The sequence below is a fragment of the Papaver somniferum genome, chromosome 9, assembly GCF_003573695.1.
Source record: "Papaver somniferum cultivar HN1 chromosome 9, ASM357369v1, whole genome shotgun sequence".
Classification (NCBI taxonomy): Eukaryota; Viridiplantae; Streptophyta; class Magnoliopsida; order Ranunculales; family Papaveraceae; genus Papaver; species Papaver somniferum.
In genome coordinates, this window is record NC_039366.1 from 194,444,576 (window position 1) to 194,465,987 (window position 21,412).

Genomic DNA, 21,412 nt, shown 5'->3' on the forward strand with positions numbered 1-21,412 from the left:
CTCACACGGCTATGACCCAGCATGTGTCTTGCCCATCCAGAGAAATGCATCAGAGGTTTTCGTGAAATCTTAAACTCCACGTGAGAAGACGAAAAGTGTTTCCCTTGCAAACAAAACCGAATTAATGCTTGAGGAGATACCAACTTATTCTGAGTAGTGCTCCTGGGATTTATCAGCAACCGAAATGAGGAGCCTAAGGTACGCTTTTCAGGTCTATACAGATACACAAAGAATTTGTCCTCAGCAATTAGAATGTTCTTAGTCCTGGGTATCTCTGCTTTCTCCTTAGAAATCTCAGAATCATCATTTCTGGAGGAACCATCATCTCTGGAAGAAGCGTCTGTGGAAACATCCTCTCTAGAGGAAACATCATCTTCAGAAACGCTATGGGACTGAGTCATCTCTGCAAAGTTGTTGTGACATCCATACATGAATTTCATAAACACAATGGAATTAAAGCAATAAGACAATTATGATGCTCATATTGACGTCTACAAAAATGGTAATCCTCAATTCTTACCTATTTACGATTTCACGAACTTAGTGATATCAGCGTAAAACCCCAAAACTTGCTCGTTCTTTCAAACCTGCGAAATTGAGCATAAAACATATTATTCAAGAGTCAACACTGACTTTTCGAGAAACTATGAGTAATTCACATAACCCTCTATGTGAGCACTCGCTGATTTTTACGTGTACATACGCAATAAAATCACCGAATTCACACATATACGGTGAATTCACCAATTCATAAATTGTGTGTTTTCAAAACTCAATTTTTATCTAATAAGCATGAATAAGTCACGCACTTAAACAAAAAAAAATGTGAGTTAATAAACTCACGTGAATATAAAAAAAAAAACTTTTTGCCCAATCAAGCATTCACTTATGAAACGAGGGTCTTTTCTATTTTGTGAAGTCCAAATAAAATTTCGAGAGTTCTCAAACAAATTTTTATCATGAACTCCAGGCCTTTTCAAAAATTCCTTTAACTCTAAGGATTATTATTTATTACTTTACGAACAAACCTACGTTCTCAAAAGTATTTGAAAGGTTCATACTTTCAAAAACAAACTTGGGTTTTCATGAAACCTAGTAAACAAAACTTTTACTACTGCAACTAGACCATGTTTATTCAAAATTTTATGTGTCTCTTCCATATTAGGGATTTTTGCTCGTTCCTTCAACTAACGGACAAATGGGTATATACGCACGTTTTCTAAAAATCCTTCATAAATCCTACGCGTGCATGCAACCATGGGATTTTTGGTTTTGTGAACAACTCATGAATCATAAAACTTACAGCAAAAAAAAAAATCGCACGGACGTACCTGCCGGCGCCGGCCGGAATTCTACCGGACGGTGCTGCTGCTGAACTCGTGAGGGTGATGAAGAAAGCGAGTGTTGGTCGGTCAATAAAAAAAAATAGGGCTTCTTCCCTTTTATATCAAATTTATTTCAAAAACCTAATAAAACATGGGTTTCCTTTTTTGGGCTCGGGCCTGCAAATCCTAAACCGACTATAACTAAACTTCCAAACGCCCAAATCAGCAGTGCCTCATCTCTCCACGCTCAGATGACACTCCACCTCACTATCAGGATCCTCATCTGTGCATTTGCTCGTACATGACACCATTGGGGTAAATCGAGGATTCTGAAACTACCTTTGTAGACTGAGTTCAACCACTGATATCGTCGACTGAAAATCACCATTTAATGCATACTGCGGAACATGATTGTACCTCACTAAGCAGGGGACTTAATGTAGATGGTGGATTTTCAACAAAGGGCAAAACCGTAAAATCACGAGGCATGTTTTTGACACGTCTTTCAAGCATGCAACGATTCATACTTTACGAATCCATGACGAATATGTTTTCGAAAAGCCTCCACTAGCTGAGCGTTCGATTCCTGAAATTTCGTTGTGTCCTCTATGCAGAATAACGTTTTTGGGCGGTTCTCCGTAGATTGAGAACTTAACTCCTTCAGGACGTTGGTGATACTCACTGTTCCCTGACTGCAGGAGAGAGACCCACCTCCACATAGAAGAATAGTTGGGCGGCGGACGCCTTCAGGACGTCGGTGACACTCACCGTTCCCTGAGTATGTGGAGAGAGTGCATAGATTCAGGCGATTCTACGTAGATTGAGAACGCTAACGCCTTCAGGTCGTAAACAACGTCGTGACTCCCTGACTGTGCACCATTCAGAATGGATGTGACGCTTTAACTGGCTAATATCTTTTTTGAAATTGATTACTTCTGTCGTGACATTGACTACTGAATTCCAAGAATAATCTATCATTGCTCTTATTCCATGGTCGAACCCACGGCCTGATCCCATGGAATGGCAATAACATTGCTCCTATTCCATGGTCGAATCCACGCCTGATCCCATGGAATGTCAATAACTATTGCTCCGATTCCATGGTCGAATCCACGGCTTGATCTCATAGAATGGCAATAAAACACAACTGTGTTATCTCATTACTCCGATTTCATGATCGAATCCACTGATCTCATGAAATGGTAATGGATAATTTTAATTACTCCGATTCTATGGTCGAATCCACGATCCCATAGGGTGGTAATGCTCATTTTATTATTCTGAATTCGTAGTCGAATCCATAACTGATTCTATGAATTAATAATGAACAATTATTAATTTTTTATTAATCAGTTTCATGAACTATTCTCCACTGAATTTCATAAATTAGTAATAAATACTCACCAATCGGGCATTTGGACCATCACTGAGTAAGCCCCACAAAAATGGTGCGAGTGTACTCGACAATGATGCACGATTGAGCACCCGGATGCACGAACGAGCGTCCAAAAACATGAAATAATGAGGAATCCTACACACAAATAGGAGAGAGAAAATAATAATAAAATAATGGATAAGTGCCCACGGGCCGGGCCCACCGGCCGGCCGTGCCAGCCGTGGACGGTCCCATGCTTCCTCCATTATTTTTCCTTATTTTATTTTCATAAACTCATGAAGGTTTCTCCATCTTAGCAGAATTCCTTATTTTGTGCAAAACTTGTGAATTCTCCATGACATGGTGGATTCACCAAATAATATTATAAAATAAGGAAGGTGTGCGGGACCGGGAAACGTAGCCTGTCCATGCCCATGGCCGGTCCCACACCTCACAATGCTTTTTATAATTATTATTCCCAATCTCACGAAAACTCCTCTGTTTCAACAAAAACTCATGGATTCTCCATATCTTCAAGGATTCTCCATAACTTCAAATATTCACGAAAAAATAATATCATAAAATAGGGAAAGGTGTGCTGGACCGGGCAAAATGGCCGGCCGGCCATGCCCTAGCGTTGTTGGTTCCCCACCTTGCAATCCCTAATCTTTCATAATTATTATTTTTCCAAACTCGTGAAACTCCTGGGTTTGAGCAAAATTCATGATTTCTTCATATTTCCCCAAATATTGCTCGAATCACGAAAAACCAAAAGCCAACATGGTCACACGACTGGCTAGCCTCTCACGGAAATTTTAAATATTAAAACACTTTTATTTTAATATTTTCAAAATATTGATGAATTGAGCATACATACTCATTCCAAAAAAAATCGAGAATTCTCAGTCAAGATGAAACTCTTCCGAAAATTCACGATGTTGCTCGAACGCACATCAGAAAATACTGAAACTCTCAGTATGGAGACATGGACACCGTGGAAACACGTGCACGCATTCATGACCGTCCAGAGTCATTCCTAGGGCTTGCACAAATCCGGTCCCACATGTTTTCATAATTCTGACCTAATTTACTCAATTGCTCATACTGGGCCCAAACTTTCTCCAACCAACTGGGCATTCTCCAAATGACCAACAACTGGTCCCGTGACAACCAAGAGTCGGTCCCATGCCCCTTGGTCGGTCCCATCTTTCATACTTAGGTTTTACCACCTAATGATGAATCCATGAATATTTTCAGTAAATGGTGAAACCACCATTTAATCATCATTCTTTCACCAACTCTCAAACTGAGAACCCTGGTGCGTGCTCACTCGAGCGCTGGGCATCACATGGGCGTTCATCATCCCATGTGGTCGGTCCCTCTTCATTCATGAATAATTTTCAACAATTCGCCAATTGATGTAGGATTGATCGAAAATTAGGGTTTCGAATAAACGCTCTGTGAAACCATCATTCTGAGCAATTTCAAACACTAATAAATTTATGTTGATCTACCAATCAGCATAAAAATTAATTATACAATATTCGGTAAACTACCAATATTTTAATTAATATTTTATTGGGTCATGTCACCAGTAAATAATTCGCCGAATCAAGCAATACTTGCTCAATTGCTCGAATATTGATCAATATTCATCAACTCATCAGTAATTTGTCGAATTGAGCAATACTTTCTCAGTTGCACGACAGACTATCAAAAATCACTAATTTGGTGAATTGAGCAATGCTTGCTCAGTTGCTCATCAAATCCTCAATATTCAGTAATTCACAGAATTGAGTAATACTTGCTCAGTCGCTCGTCAATCATTCATCAGTGAATCAACAATACTGACATCCCTTCAGAGAACTACATGTTCGACCCGTGAATCGCTAAGCATTCATTATTCATGCTCGATTAAACGAAACTCAGACTCATCGTCAACAATTGAATAATCAAAAAATGTCTGCCCTGCAGACTCCACGACTTGTGAGACATCAATCACGTCAAAAATGGAGGGATATCACGTAGGGTTTTGGTCTGGCGGTCTACGGCACGTGGATTCATCCACAACGAGAAATGTGCGTAAATCGTGCATACGGTTGAAGGAGTTAGCAAAGTAGTGGGTGCACGATCAGAAGTCTCCACACTACATGGAACTGACTTTACCACGATCTCCCACTTTCCCACTCTTTCACTCAAGAAACCGTCACACTTACAGGGATCAAGGTGTTCACGACTCTGACAATATAAATAAGTCTCTGAAACCATGATCACAATCCTCGATCATCACTGATCCCACACAATTCTCAGCTTCCCTCCTACAGATCAACCCATCTCCCTCTTTGCGACCGAATTGACTCTAGAACGGCCATTGTCTTGGTTTAGGCCGGAGTCATACAGATTGATTTCCCGAATCTAAGCACCCCCTTTGCAGCGGTGCATCTGTGTGAGGATTAACATTTTTCCCGGCTGAGGAGTCTCGACAGCACACTCGATTCTCCACTTTCTCGAAAAAACCGGCGACCCGTTTTTCCCCATCCACACTCATGAATTTCTCACACGAAAATAAACTCAATTCTTCGAATTGAGATTGACAGGAAGAAGAAAGAAGAAGAACAAGAGAAGAAAAGAAAGAGAAGAAGAATAAGAAAGAAAGAGAGAAAATGAATTTCTCTTTGACACGTTGGTGATGATAAGGAAACCAAAATTATAAAGGCAGCCACTGAATTAAAAAGGGCAGCCAAACGGCAATCTTACAGATATCTTCTTCATCTTAATCGTATAACGCGTTCGAGTAGTCCATTTTATTTTTCGCATGACTTTTCGAGATCTATCTAATGATACTAGTTTCATGTCTAGTTCGTTTTTAAATTAGTTCCTAATAATTAACGTTCGTACTAAACTAATCGAGTCATTATCGACTAAATCAACACTTGATCAGTCTAATAGCGTTGACTAGCTTGAGGGTCTTTACATTCTCCCCACTTTATTTATTTTCGTCCTCGAAAATAAAACCATCCTTATGGCCTTCAAAAACTCCCCACCTTAAAGAATAATCTTATCTCTTATCTAAGCGCAAACAACAAGAAACAAAGCACAAACCTATATGGCTTTCTACTACTAAAATTTGTGGCTCTAGGTTCAACTACTCTGATTTAAATTCTATCAAATAAGGAAGGCTAAGTTTCCTACACTAACTTCTATCTTATGAAATACTTGTCTCTAATTACAAGGGAGATTCCTACAATTCTTTCTAATTGAATTTATAATTATCGGTCTCTAAAAGGTCTAAATTTTACTAAACGTCTATGATCGGCCACCTCTGAATGCAGTGGCCCTGTCAGAGTTGGCCAAACCCAACAATGCCTTCCTACGAACAGAGAAAACACAACCTTCACTATTCCCCAGTGCTGGATTAACTAAGTATTAATTTATTAAGATTAATTAGTTTTTAAACTTTATCGAATTGGTGTAAGTCTGATAAATTTACTTCGTAAATATATAAATAGTTTACTTAGTCATCTGAATACCAATAATAGTAATCCCAAGCCAATTTATACTATTTGATAAATTTAACCTTACTGTAATACCATATATAAAATTTCCAAATATTATCTATTATAATTTCCCACTAATTTAATTACTCGAATACTTTTATCAACTTGTTATTATTCTCATTATTCTTGAGTTGGTAGTCCAGTCGGTACACTAATCCTTGATCTTCTAAATATAACTCTACATTCACGTAAAGATTGAGATTTTATTTATTCATATTGAATCTGTATACTATATCTTGTTAAATATTGACGCTGGTAATTCAATATGATTTAAATTTGAGTATGCATAAAATTATACTATATCTTAATAGTCTTTTGATTCTGCTATTAATGTAAAGTATCATATCAATATACGAATTTATTTTCTTTTAATTCTACTATTAAACTAAACATCGAAATACTATTATTACTGCTTCATGTATATTTGTTTCGTTTTAAGGATTTACTGAATCATATATTAGACTAAAAATAATTTCGATATAAAATTTCTAACAAGTTGAATCTTTTTATTTTATACATTGTATCCTCACCTTCCTATGTCTGACGCCTAATAGGTATTATATTAACTATTTAGTTTAAACGCAAAGTATATATTTCTAATTTGTCATTAGTTTTAACTTTACAAAATTTAAAACTAATATTCTTATTAGCTTTGACGGTCGAACTACTATCCTAACTACTCTTACAAATATTATTGAGTCCCAAAAATATTATGAACATTTATGTAATTATAAACTGTTGATCCTACATACAAGTCAACGTACCCAACAAGTTTCTATGTGACTTTCAAGATTTATCAATAATACTAATCTCACTATTTTTCTAGTATTGGATTGTGTACGTGTTCATACCTTTTAGATTAGTTATTCTCAAATCCTTATTAACTAAAGCTGTTGGTGTACCCTACAATTTTTACTTCATTACAAAAACAAACAAACAACCAAACAAACAAATCAATCAATCAAACAAATCTTTTAATCATTTATAGCTTTTAGTGATTAAGATTTATATCACAACCCAACCCAGTTCCAAGCTAATCTATTTCACTAACTGGCACTGGCTATTCCTATATTTTCCCATGTAAGATCTAATAATGATCTCTGATAATAATTTCCATGATATTGTATATGTATGAAGGTATTTCTGTTATCTAAGCTAATACGTCGACAAACAACTTTACTTCAGGATACGAAAGTTTTTTCACATAACAGTTTTTAAATATGGCACAAGTTGATGAAAATTTGATCTCAAGAGACACTATTATAGTATTATTATGACTCTATATTCAATACCCAAAGTGACTCTATATTCAAAATCAACTGCAGCAATTGCAAAAGAAAATCACTCGATAACATAAACAAAAAATATTGAAGAAACAATACCTCTGTTTGACGTTTTCTTTTCTCTCCCAAAATCTCTAGGTTTTCTTTACATATAAAAAACTCTAGCAGTGATTTTCCCGGGTTTTTATAAAGTTCTCCAATGACTAAACCCTTTCTCTAAGTGGTGCATTTGTTTCCTTTTGGTTTTCCGGGTCTTCCTGCATGGTCGTGTCCCTCCAATTAATAGTTATCTTCTACCGATATTGTTTACCTTTCATAAAACCCGTTAGAGTTTTGTTAACTTATGCTAAGTTTAGTTTTTTCCACTTTTAGGCATACAACCCCGGCGTGGTTACAGTTAAGCGGAGCATGATTAGGTTAAGGTGAAGGTTAGAATATCTTTGTGGTGCCAGTGACGATACTATCTATATTAGTCTTTTTTCAGAATAATGATATCGTATATAATACTACTACAACTCTCTCCCTCAGTCCCCCTAGCTAGCTAGCCAGCGTAGATTGATGAGTGCCAAATATTGTATATATTTATCCCTTTTTGTTGGCATTTAACTCATCTTTTGCGCATTAATTCTACATTTTATCCCATATTCTGTATTTTCATTGTTTTCAAGAATAAATATTTTTTCTTACTTAATTTCGCATTTTTAGGTAATAAATAAAGTCTGGATGACTTGCGGAGCGGAAAAGAGCTGAAGAGTGGTGAAAAGCCGGAAGAAATTACGCAAGGAAGCCGCAAAGAATGGTGCGCACAAGTCCAAAAAGCTAGGAATGGGCTCAAGAAGGAAGAATTGTTCTTAAAGAAGATATGGGCTTGGCATACCCAAGGTCCAAAACCCTTACCCAAACCCATTTTCTATATCCATACCCGCCTCCATTCTCAGCCGTTAGATTGGATCCATCTCATCATCCAATGGTCGCTTCTTCATCGTGCATCAAAATCTGAAGTCCCTGCAAAACACCATAGTACCTAAATTCCAAGCCTTCAGATTAGATCACATTTAGATCCTACGGTCGCTTCTTTGCCTTCTCATCAAATCTCGATACTTCCGCTTAACACTACAGCACCTAACCTCGATCTTCGCCGTTAACTTTGTTGTATTTCACAATCCAACGGTTGAAGTGATTCATCTCTCATACCACCGTTAGATCTACCAACCATCTTCACATCCAACGCGTCTCCTCGCTAGACATCAAAGTTTGATGAACCCACTCAACACCTTAGCCATCGAACCCATCGACCTCAAGCCAAACACCCTCTTCTTCCCAAATCATTTTCTTTCTTTCTTCTTCTCCTCCACCCGACAGTTGCAGAGCTGCAACTGCAACACCATGTACGCCACCACCATCTCTTCCATCACCACCTCGAGCTTCACCATCATCCAGCTCCCTAGTATTTCCCTTTCTTGTTCTTAGCATCAACCCTAGGTGCTACAGATAAGAAAGAGAAAAGCTAGGGCATCAGTAGACGCAATTGGGAGCTGTGGAGCTGAGGAGGAGCAGAGGGAACATCAACAGGGCATGGGTCGAGCTTAATTCAGAAAATTGGTGAGAGAATTTGATTTTCCCCAAAATTTTAGGGTTTCGAATTAGGGTTTGTATTTTTTGTTGTAAACTATAAATAGGAACTGATGTGTAGAGAGAAAACTGTTCTTGGGTTATCCTAGTTCCCCCTAAGTGGGTTAATTTCACTGTTTAATTTTAATGTTAATGTCTACTGTTAGTACTTGTCCTGTTTAGTGATAGGTTAGTATCATGTTCTAATTTAGTTTCTGAGGCAGAGATGAAACCCCTGATGAATGAAATTCCCTTGTGTGTTTACTTTTCCTCAATGAAAGTTTAATGATAAGCATGCCTTAATTTCTGAATTTTGCCAATTTGCTTTCACCTTGTATGTCAAGCATCCTAGGTAGTTTGGTTAACTCTTTGTCAAAATTCAAAGCTCTGTGTAAACTGTTATAGCTCAATCTGTGATTACTTGTGCTTTAGACAGACAAGTAATGCTAGGGAATTGACATGTTAGCTGAAATTGAGTCATCACAGTGGTTAGTGATTGTTTCACACATTCAAAGTGGTTTGAGGCTAGAACCTCTATAGCCATTTGATGAAAAAGAGGATAAGTTTATCAAACTAGGGAATTAGATGCATCTAGGTGGTGGAATTGAAGCCTTAGTTTCTGTCACTCATCCACAACTGTCCATTGTTTCTTTTGTTGTATTGTTTTTGTTTACTATCTTTGCTTCTTTACTTCTTTACTGTTTTCATGATCAATTCACTCCATTTTGTTGTTTCCTTAACTTATGTTGCTCCTTCACTCACTGTTTAGTAGTGCTCAAAACACCACAAACAACTCTCACAGCCCACTGTTCACTTTCACAACCTCAGTCCATAACCCACAAATCATCTCATCCATTGTCCAAGATCCCACAGCTCATTATTTTTATGTCCATTAAGACCACTGCTACTTACAAACCCAACAAAGCCCAGTTAGCTAGCAAGATTAAGAAAAAAATAGCAAATTTGCCCACCTTGTCCCTGCGGATCGACCCGTATTTGCACCACACTACTTTCCGACACCGTGCACTTGCGGTTATTTCCGTGACTCTTTTAGAGAGCCACCATAGATATAGATAGATATACATGTAAGATGCATCAATATATAGTGGTGTATCCATATACACCCTCATGTTTGTATAACCATTTGATTTTGTGTTGCCATGAAGTAGCCATGACTGAAAAGTACGTCAAGCTTTGATATTAAGTAGCTACCCAAATTTACAACCAATATGTGTGATTGAGTATAATCGCTCACAACTTGTTTGTGTTCTTGGTATAACCATTCACGAAGGCCTGACTTATGTATTAGTATGATCTTTATTAGTGAAACCGATCTTAAGTAATCACCTGAGATGGTTGATCGGGTTTATGATTTTATGATTGACCAAATATGGGAAAGGGGAACCGATCCTAGTAAGAGGTGCAGTACATCACAAAGGGGAACCGATCCTTATATGAGGTGTAACAAGGTTTACAGCAGAAAGGGGAACCGATCCTATGAACATGTGCACCACGTTTTTAGGCAAAGGGGAACCGATCCTATGGACATGTGCAACAGATATAAGTTAGATACCATATATATGTGGGGAACCGATCCTAGTACCTAGTCAACCGAATTTTGGATAGCTAGTGTGACTATGCACAGTACTCACATGGAAAGTAGAACCAATACTTGTTTTGGTAGAACCGTTAAACCCATCATTGTGATTGAACGTTATTTGATCAATCGCATAGTTCTTGAAAGTCGGATGAACCAATTCTAAACTTGTTTGGAAGTGTGGAAATCGGTTTCAAGGTTGTAAATGTGAAAGAAAACTTACAAAGTAAATATGTCGACATACTTTGGACACGAGCAGCAAAATTTATTTCTTTAATTGTTCAAAGTTATTCCTTAATAGCCAAGGAAAGAAAATCTCAGGATGGAAACATAAATTAATAATCTTTTAATTAAGGTTATTAATTTCATTTTGCACGAAAATATAAGGATTAGTTATTAATTTCATTTTAACGTTAAGTAGCTATCCAGATTTACAAAGTTCAACTATTATGTCTTTTTTCTCTTTTCAGATAAAAAGTTTTTACTTATTGCAAAAGGAAAAAGAAAAAGGGCGACAAAAAAATTTTGAGCCCATAAAGCCCAACCCGGTAAACTAAGCTACTTACATCCCTAGTTACATTCTAAAACCTTTAAAGATCAAAATGCTGAATGATGTAGAAGAAAACCAATTTGGAATTGCAATCAACATCAAAATGCTGCCGAATTAAGTGCTGAACGATCCAAGTGCCACTCAATTGAAGATCAAGGTGCCGAAGTGAACAAGCAGCCAAATTTTCCTCCAATCTGCAAGGTGCCTCCTTCACTTAAATTTTATAATTCCACTGCAGGCCACGTTGTGATATGAAGTACTCCCATACCTGTTTGGAGAAGTAACAGTACGGCAACAGATGATCTACTTCTTTCTCTGAAGTAACACTACGGCAACAGATGACCTACTTCTTCCTCTAACACGTTGCACATACTACACCTGGTTGCACAAACTATTGAGTTAGTGTTTATGAAATTAGATGAACTAGATTTGGAGTACAATAATATCAATCGTGTAAAATTTGGACAAATGGAGATTACTGGGAATCTCCAGGTTAACTTTGCAATAATCATATTTCCAGAAGAAAAAATAACTGCAGTGATCATTTAACATACACGTTTTAAGTATTACTCACTCAAGATCAGGCGGAATTTGGTTCCACATGAGGCCAGTTTGCTTCTTAGTTGTCAAGCTAGAAATGATGATCATCCTTATTGTTGCCTTGGCCATGTATCACCCTAAGTTAAAACTGAGAAATGAAGAGAAAAAACAGCAGTCTTCAGATGTATCTCGGCCTTTCTTCCCCTGGCATTCAAAACTGAGAAATGAAGAGAAAAAAGAGGTATTCTAATAGCTCTAGTCCGACATATATATACAAAAATAAAAAGTAAAACAAGATGAGAAGTTGAAAATGTAGAGTTCAACTGATATGTCGACATCATGATTAGGTACAGCTAGTTATGTATAAGCAAACCATTGGATAAGGGTTGAGATGGATAGATTAATATCCGTCCCAACGGTCCCCCCAAAGTCCAAACATGATGGGGAGGGTAAGAAGACTATTGGGAAAATAAGTTACCTCCTCCTCTGGCTCTAATGTGTATGCTGACGTGCTACTAATGTGGTGAGACGGTCGAGTGACATTGATACTACCCAGATGTAACGTGACATAGATACTACCCTTGACGATACCTGAGATGCACATCACACGGCAACATAATCCAACGAAACCCACCAACATGTCCTTTCTGGAAACCTTCACCAGCATCCTAAAAGAAAAGAAAAGCCTCGGCAATGTCAAAATGTGAAAAGTGGTAAAAGAATTCATTATTGTGCCAATCAACATGCAAATATTCAGATTCTGTGTAAAAAGAGACTCACTTTTCCGGGAAGTTTCAATACTGTTGCAACCCAAATATATGCAAATATGCAATCCATCTTCCGGAAACTCTCTAGGAAGTTCATAACTCTGCTCTGCAGGTTAAAATGTATTAATCAGTTGAAAATTTTGCAGCTACAAAATACTAAAAAGCACATATTAATCAGTTATACTTTAGTATCCTCAGAGCCTTGCAGGATATCTGGGAAAAAGAAACTGATGATGCATGTTATGGTGTTGTAGCATGAATGCATCATACGTAAGTATTTTCCTTCAGTTGTGTGGAAAAGAGGGGGATTTGAGCTCATCCGCAATTTAATGTACAAAGCGTGACGTCACCCACCACTGAAAACACTCTTGTTAGACTTGGTATTTGAGTCTGAACCCTGGAGCAAGCCGTCCGGCTAGGATGTGGTCGGGCCACATCATTCAAGTATGTGGCCCATCTTTAAATAGTGACACATAGATTTTTTTTCTCCAAAACAGTTTCGTTACCTAACTTTTTGTCTTAACTTCCTACTTTTCCTCAAAATGGGAAACAATTACGGAGATTTAGAGGGGACATGTTTTTAATTTAAATACGTCTCAAAATATTAAGAGGGCCACATATAAAATATATGTGGCCCGACCACATCATAATCCGAGCATTGGCAACAAGGTTGAGATTTGAATTGGAACCAGCTCAGCTCCATCGCTGAATACCGAGGTTTTCCACCTAATTTGCCTGCTGCTTGATGCCTAGACATCTATATGAATTAGCTGGGAATCTCATTTCACGGGGAAAAAGTAAACTACACATGGACACAATTCAAAAATATGAAATCAGGTCACAAAAGATCCCTAAACAGTTCATGCGATCTATAATTTTAGAAGCAAGGTGGAACAGTGCAAGAGTGAATTAAATCATTGTACTCTACAGATAAGTGCAGGGAAGGAATAAGGTAAAGCCGAAACAATATGCTGACCGACAATCCAGAGACGAAGAGGAGAGTTGTCAAACATTGAGGAGTAGTTGCCATGGACTAGAGGTGGGACTCAGAGAGTTTTCCTAAGCGAAAGAAGGAAGACACTGTGGCAAACGTATCATACTTAAAGTTACAATTCTAAAGTAGAACAAGTAACATTGTAACTCAGCTCAGTTTCTTAGAAACTAATCAATGACAATCACTGTGATGTGTAAAAATGAAAGAGGAGAGTTCTGCGTGCTTGTTTAAATGAGTTGTTAGAATTGCACGGTGGAAGTATAATTTTTAACATGTAGACCTTATGGTCCATACTAATGAAAACCAATCATGCCGCCCTAATGAAACATTCTTGAATCAACGACATTACAAGCTGCCATTGAAATTGAAATAAACCAAAACAAAAGTAATGATTGGAACCTACACAGATTACAGAGACATAACAAAAAATGTTTAGTTTCTAACTAAATACCAGTGAATTTCTTTACCTGTCCGTTGTAGTTGAATATTCATGCTGAACAGAATCCACGGGCATTGCTGGAAGATGGACTACTGATAAACCAATAGTGGGATTAGTCGTGGGATTAGTCTTCAGAAGAAACGAACCCAATCAAGAACTTGCATCTGATCTGATCAAATGAAAGTAATGAAAGTCTCTCTATATATAATATGAATGAGAAAATAAAACAGCACAAAGGTTTGTGTACCAGCCAAATTTAGTAACCACTCATTAGCTCTAAAAGACCTGCGGAACCACATCCTGAATAGGAAATACAGACAAAATCCATAACAACTAGAGGAAAAAGAACAGATCTTGAATAGATGATGCCGCGATTGAACTCATCCATATACATACATCGTTTATAGTAAGTCTTCTTTCGAAGATTTTCACGAATTAATCTTAAGGAAACACCACATGCAACATATACAGTCACCGCCTTCAATTGTAAAAAGGTTACTGTATTCGACTTCACTGGTCAAGAAAAAAATAACCAAGAAAGTCTGACTTCGCATGGATTGGAAAAACAAGATAGTACGTACTCGAACTCCGGAAGCATTACTCCATGTTAAAAAGTTCTGGAAGTTCCGCCCGCAAGGTATCCTTCTGATCTTGCCAGATTTGAAGCTGTTATAGTAACCACTCATCTATGTAATGCAGGGTCATCCCAAAGTTCTGCGGTGCTTTAATCCAGAACCTTCAGTATTCTGCAAATGATGGGGAACATGAAAGATCAAAACTGGAGATCAAAAAGACCCTCAACCATGTATAGAAATAAAAGAAGCAGAGAAGTAGACGCGACCTTCCTGGTGTACTTTGCATCATATACAGGTAGTTGGCTCGTAGAATCTCATAACTATAGGCCAGGGATCTGTGACCACCTTGTGCGTTATGCAATTAGGACTTTCAGAATCCCAACTACAAAAAAAAATGAAAACCAGAAAACTGGTAGACAACAGAAAGGACCGAATCAACTAAGAATATTCAAGATCCACAAACAATAACCTCAAACTGATCTTTAGTCTTTTGAATGATGGCAAGTTGGACATACTTCTTGAAGATTTATTGAAACACATCCTTCAACTCTTAACAGAAAAAACCTGGAAAGCGGAGGATCAGTCTCACAAGAGGAATCTACCAGGACACTTGTGGGGAAAAAAAAACAACACACAATAAACATCTTCGGAGAAGCAGGTGGCATTGCCATTGTACCTTCTTGCTGTTCATACCCAGATTCATCCTTCTGTAACATATTCTCATTAAACAATTTATCCCAACAGCGAATCACCCACTTCTACTCTAAAGGAGACAAAAAACAGCTTACCATTTAGTAAGTCGGCTTAGCCTGCTAACCGTGAACATTTACAGATAGTAGCAGAAAATTAAAAACTATACTCCTATTACGGCATATAACTAAACTCCTGCAAATCTCTTTTGTATAGACAAAAATCCAGCTTACGATCAAGTATTTAGTCAACAAAATAGCAGTAGATTGCAGATTTTCAGAGGATGGTTTCCATCCATTACATGACTAGCAACAATGGAATTTGCTATTCCTACATTTCAGTCCTTGGAAGATTACAATGTTATATTTAATAGTTTCAATTATGAATCTAGTAGCAGCTTTTCTCTTCTTCTTCTTTCTTTCTTCTTCCTGATGTTTTCCATCTTTTTTATTATTTTTCGAAGCTTTCAGCTTCCCTGAAGCAAACTCAGCATCACCAGCACCAGATTTTCTCTTATTCTTCTTCTTCTCCTTGTTTCTCTCTCTGTCTTCTTCTCCTTCTTGATTTGCAGCATGTTCTTCAACATTATATTCCTCTTGTTCACTTTCACCATCATCATCATCATCTGTTCCTTGCTCGATAGAGTCATCCTCCACCCCAACTGTTTCACTACCTTCACCATCACTCCCCCATATCATCTTTGACCAGTCATAGCATTCCTTGAGATGGGCTTTTCCGAACTACAACACCTTCCCCGCCTTCTCTTCCTTTTCATTCTTTTTGTATCTGTCTTTTGAATGTCTGACTCTAGTCTGGATTTGTTTCAAACTATAGTCCTTACTAAAGGAAGGCTTCATAGATTCTTAAAAATCTACAGCACAAGGGTTTTTACCTCTTTTAACTCGGACCGCCATAGCTTTCAGCAGAAGAATCTCATCTCCATCAGTCCAAACTCTCCAAACTCTACCGCCATCCTTCTTTCGCAATCGAGGTGCCTTTCGAGAACCCATTGTACCGTAAGTAAGAAATTAACAAGTTTAAATTGAGAACTGGAGACGGAGAGGGATTTTCTGTTATAGGGTTTCTGAGATTGAGATGAACATTTCCTCTAAAAGAGAAGCCCCGTCAAAAAGCGGGGTGGACACTTGTCCAAAAGAAGACGGGGGAAACGATGACGTGTTGTTTCTAAACTAAAAAGACCGCCCTACGTTGACACTTGACATCCCAAATTATCGGGTAAAAAGATCCGGAGGCTGAGAAGGGAATGTTTGTGGGTACAAAAAGCGTGGGTCCTCTTCCCGTTTTTTCGGGACGTAAATCTTCCGTTTTTAAAACCTTACATTTTTTGGTTTGATAAACTAACCTAGTTTTGAATTAGGGCAAAAAAAGTGTCCCTGTTTTTTTGCACTTTTTTAAACTGCTCCGTTTTTCATAAATAACGTTTTCCATTCCATTAAATGTAAGGTGGCAGTTATCTTACCTGTTAAAAAGTCATTTTTGCCTCTGAACTATGTCGTGAAATATGAACCCTACCCATGAACCATGAACCCTAAACCCCTAACCCGGAACTATATCGTGAACCATGAACCCTGAACCATGAACAATGAAGCCTGAACTATGAACCCTAAACCCCTAACCCTGAACCCTGAACCCTGAACTATATCATGAACCATGAACTTTGAACCTTGAACCCTGAACCTTAAACCCCTAACCCTGAACCCCGAACCCTAAATCCATGAACCGAGCTCGACGAACCTGAAAAAATGAAGTAGAAGATAAATGTGACAAGTAAAGGGTAAATAAGTAAAAATGGATGGAAAAGTTAATAGTGGGGGCAGTTTTGAAAAGTTGAAAAAAACAGGGACAATTTATTAAACCGAAATTGAGAGTGGGGCAGTTGATAGTCAATATTCCCTACATTTTTCAAGGATGATGCTGACTTGCTTCAGAGTGCTTCTTGATTTAATTTAGGGAGTTACTTAAGGAGGATTGTGGTTTTATACATAGAGGTAGGGTTGCGGTTCTATAATCAGCCAAACATACACTCGTTAGAGAAGTGTGGACAGATTTAGACTCCTTGCTTTAGGATCAGGACAACTAGAGCTGCACAAGACCCACCCACATTACCCATACCCGTCCGTACCCGCTAAATCCGTGGATTTTTAGTCAAAACCCGTCTGTTATGGGTGCGGGGTTGGTTATGAAAGAAAATACCCGCTGTTTGTGGGTGCGAGGTTGGTTTTAGCTAATACCCGCCCATACCCGTCCGAAAAACCCGCAAAATATATGCCTTTAGATAAAACTAATCCTATCCGTCCCATCCATTATGAAACTCTAATACTAGTAGACCCTCATTCACTTTCAGACATTCGACACTCTTCTCTCTGTTCAGCCTCTCCCCTTCTTCCTCCTCAGTTCTTCTTCTTCACCTAAGATTCGCTACGAAGGACAACAATTATTTGTCTATTTCTTCATCAACGGTCCAACAACAACTAGCCTTGAAATTATTAGGAAGTTCAATTTGATTTTTTTACATGTAATGTTTTATTCTTGTCATTGGAATCCTTTATTTTAGTTTTGTCATCTTCTTAAAATTGGGTTGTTAGGTGATGTATATATTCCCCTTGGATAATGTGAATCTTAACACTTTCCTGTTCACTAATGAATTGTTTGGAGATTAATGGGAAGATGTTACTCTAACGAGAAGTTGTTTGGAGATTAACGGAAAAATGAATTGTCATTTTGTCATGTTCAACTGTGCTAGGTCTTGTATTACGATCTTTAGTGGTGAATGTGTAACCACATGGTCATTGTACTTACCAATCGTTGTTCACAGTCTTAATATCATCACTGATAATTTCGATTGATTCTCCAGCATTTGTATATCTAGTGTTTAAGCAGGTTTTTAAACCCATACCCGTCCAACCCGTAGCGGACGGATATTAAAACCCTTAATGACCTCAATCCACCACGCCATTTTGCAAGGTATCTCAAAGTCATATAGTTCGTATATAGGGGTACATTTCTAGAACGCCGAAGAAGAAACTAATCCATCGGGAGAGAAAAAAGTCCTAGCTGCAGGTGGTCACCCTAATATGACTGTTATCACCATCAACATTAATCAAATCCTCTTCCCTAGTTTTAGAAAGCGGTAGAATTGTGATTGATTTTATTTTGTAACGATGCTTTGTGTTTTTTCAAGGGCCTGAAGAATTGTATTGTTAATAAAGATGCTAGTAGTGGTTTTGGTAATTTTATTTTTCATAGATTAGACATTGCTATTCAAAGAGGTGTTGGAGCCCAGCTTGTTGCTAGGTTACCAACCGAAGGCTTTGTATAAGTTATGTATCTTTTCTACATTAATAATTATTATTGGAAATTGGAATATTTTTTTTTTGAAATTGAACCCTACCCATGAACCATGAACCCTAAACCCCTAACCCGAAACTATATCGTGAACCATGAACCTGAACCATGAACAATGAAGCCTGAACTATGAACCCTAAATCCCTAACCCTGAACCCTGAACTATATCATGAACCATGAACCCAGAACCATGAACTTTGAACCTTGAACCCTGAACCTTAAACCCTGAACCCCGAACCCTAAATCCATGAACCGAGCTCGACGGACCTGAAAAAATGAAGTAGAAGATAAATGTGACAAGTAAAGGGTAAATAAGTAAAAAATTGGATGGAAAACTAAATTAGATGGAAAAGTTAATAGTGGGGGCAGTTTTGAAAAGTTGAAAAAAAACAGGGGCAATTTATTAAACCGAAATTGAGAGTGGGGCAGTTGATAGTCAATATTCCCTACATTTTTCAAGGGCGATGCTGACTTGCTTCAGAGTGCTTCTTGATTTAATTTAGGGAGTTACTTAAGGAGGATTGTGGTTTTATACATGGAGGTAGGGTTGCGGTTCTATAATCAGCCAAATATACACTCGTTAGAGAAGTGTGGACAGATTTAGACTCCTTGCTATCAGGACAACTAGAGCTGCACAAGACCCACCCACGTTACCCATACCCGTCCGTACCCGCTAAATCCGTGGATTTTTAGTCAAAACCCGTCCGTTGTGGGTGCGGGGTTGGTTATGAAAGAAAATATCTGTTGTTTGTGGGTGCGAGGTTGGTTTTAGCTAATACCCGCCCATACCCGTCCGAAAAACCCGCAAAATATATACCTTTAGATAAAACTAATCCTATCTGTCCCATCCATTATGAAACTCTAATACTAGTAGACCCTCATTCACTTTCAGACATTCGACACTCTTCTCTATGTTCAGCCTCTCCCCTTCTTCCTCCTTAGTTCTTCTTCTTCACCTACGATTCGCTACGAAGGACAACAATTACTTGTATATTTCTTCATCAACGGTCCAACAACAACTAGCCTTGAAATTATTAGGAAGTTCAATTCGATGTTTTTACATGTAATGTTTTATTCTTGTCATTGGAATCCTTTCTTCTAGTTTTGTCATCTTCTTAAGATTAGGCTGTTAGGTGATGTATATATTCTCCTTGGATAATGTGAATCTTAACACTTTCATGTTCACTAATGAATTGTTTGGAGATTAATGGGAAGATGTTACTCTAACGAGAAGTTGTTTGGAGATTAACGGGAAAATGAATTGTCATTTTATCATGTTCAACTGTGCTAGGTCCTGTATTACGATCTTTAGTGGTGAAAGTGTAACCAGATGGTCATTGTACTTACCAATCATTGTTCACAGTCTTAATATCATCACTGATAATTTCGATTGATTCTCCATCATTTGTATATCTAGTGTTTAAGCAGGTTTAAACCCATATCCGTCCAACCCGTAACGGACGGATATTAAAACCCTTAATGACCTCAATCCACTAGGCCATTTTGCAAGGTATCTCAAAGTCATATAGTTCGCATATAGGGGTACATTTCTAGAACGCCGAAGAAGAAACTAATCCATGGGGGGAGAAAAAAGTCCTGGCTGCAGGTGGTCACCCTAATACGACTGTTATCACCATCAACATTAATCAAATCCTCTTCCCTAGTTTTAGAAAGCGGTAGAATTGTGATTGATTTTATTTTATAACGATACTTTGTGTTTTTTCATGGACCTGAAGAATTGTATTGTTAATAACGATGCTAGTAGTGGTTTTGGTGATTTTATTTTTCATAGATTAGACATTGCTATTCAAAGAGATGTTGGAGTCCAGCTTGTTCCTAGGTTACCAACCGAAGGCTTTGTATAAGTTATGTATCTTTTCTACATTAATAATTATTATTGGAAATTGGAATATTATTTTTTTGAAATTGAATCCATTGAAACTAACAAATTAGTTTCAAATTTGCTTTAGGCTGGGTTTGAAACAATTCCTGGAAAGTGTTTCCATGAAATTAGTATCATGTGGGGGAAGGCATGGAAAGTGTTTTCATGGCATTGAGTTTAAAATATACTTTAGGCCATGCCTTTTTTACAATTCCATGAATTTTCTGACCAAACCATGGAAAACAAGATATCTGCATGGAAAGTGGCTACTTCCATGGAATTAAATCCTATCAAACACAACCTTGGAGAAAAGCAAGTAAAATTAAATATGAAAATATGAAAATGAAAAATGAGATGTAGTTTTTATTTTTAATTTTGTACCCAGAGATACGTATACTTTCCAGGAATAATGACGATCAAAATGATTAGCCCTGAAAGTCCCAGCACCACACTCAGAATTAGGGCACTCCATCAACCTCAGAAAACTTTGTAAAACTGCAACTGCTTGTGCTTGATCTTCTTTGGTTTGGTGTAGGTCTTCTTCTTCCTTTCTTAGCACCACATATCACACGTAAAACTAAATGAAGAAGTGTTGATTCTTTCTGAATATTGTAACCAGCTAGAGGGTGACCTCTTCACACCATACCTAAAGAAGAAGAAAGGCGAATGCTACCACAGAAAAATTCTTGAGCTCAGGCACCCCAGAGGCACCCAACAGCTAAATGCATAACTGAGTGGGTACAGTAAATGAAACACTAAAGACAGACATTTGGAGATATTACCAGATATTGTGGCTCGCAAAACGTAAGTGAATTACAAACAATCTTACCCTGGTAAAATTAATATTGGCCCCATGCGGCA